Source organism: Triticum dicoccoides, chromosome 3B, assembly GCF_002162155.2.
Source record: "Triticum dicoccoides isolate Atlit2015 ecotype Zavitan chromosome 3B, WEW_v2.0, whole genome shotgun sequence".
Classification (NCBI taxonomy): Eukaryota; Viridiplantae; Streptophyta; class Magnoliopsida; order Poales; family Poaceae; genus Triticum; species Triticum dicoccoides.
In genome coordinates, this window is record NC_041385.1 from 794,905,887 (window position 1) to 794,907,086 (window position 1,200).

The window sequence follows — 1,200 nt, forward strand, 5'->3', positions numbered from 1 at the left end:
AGCCACTCCTCCCTAGCGAACTTGTGCTCTTCCTTTGGCTTGCCTTCCAGAGGATCTGCACCGCTTCAGTTATAATCAGCAGGGGCCTGACGTCCAACCTCGGCCTTCATGTTGGTTATTGTAGCCTTTATGTATACCTCTGTCAGATCGGTCACTATTTCGATAGGAATCCGCTGCCCAGTGATGGTTTGTTCCTTCCTGACGGATTGTTGCACACGTTTACATGATTCGGGTGCGCACATAGGCAAGCAAGGCCGCCCTGGTTCAGGCATCTGTTAGTTATCGAAAAAGTCTAACCACCGCAGGAGAGGAGGAGCTGCAGATTCATAGTGTACATGATGTCCCTACCAGATTGCTACAACATTCATGCAGGTACGCTTGTTGCAGCTTGTTCAGATTTATTTGATGTCCAATGCTATATTATGTGCATCTCTTATTTCGCTACGTTGTTCTTTGATGAAGTTGTACTTATTTTGCATTGTAGTTCAGGCAATGTTTAGATAACATATATGTCCCTAGATTACATAGTATGCATGCCCTCTGTTAGTTGCTGAATGTCTCTTGGGTAACTAAAAATGTTCAGAATAAGCTAAATTTTAGAAATTCTTCATGGATTATGATTGGCAGTTATATGCCACCAGATTTCAAGACTGCTGCTTGAACAGTTTGTTATCCATGAAGCTTAGAAGTGTTAGACGGACTAAATTTGCTATCATTTGCGACCATTTTTTCCTAAGGCCATCAGATCCACTGACCCACTTTTCTACCCTAAGGGAGTCATGGTACAGTTTTTGTGGTCAATCACCCACCAGTCACCACAAATGCAAATGGTTAGTTTATTACAATACAGATTTACTGCTGTTTATTTGTATATGAGATTTCTCACTTTCACTTCTCACATGATATTTACAGCTTAATCAATTCTCAATCGACCTGCTTTGGTTGTACTTTTTTATTTGCTTTGTTCAGATTTATTTGATGCCCAATGCTATATTATGTGCATCTCTGAAGAATAATACGGAAACTGATTGTGGTTAGTATGTCCTGCAAGATTGCTTTAAAAAATGCCTCAATGCAGCCTTCTGATTCATATATATGATGCATTTAGTTCCTTCTCCATTTATTATACACTGTACTGTTTTGACATGCCCAATTATCAAGTACAATCATTTTAAGATATATTACTATACCCCCCCCCCT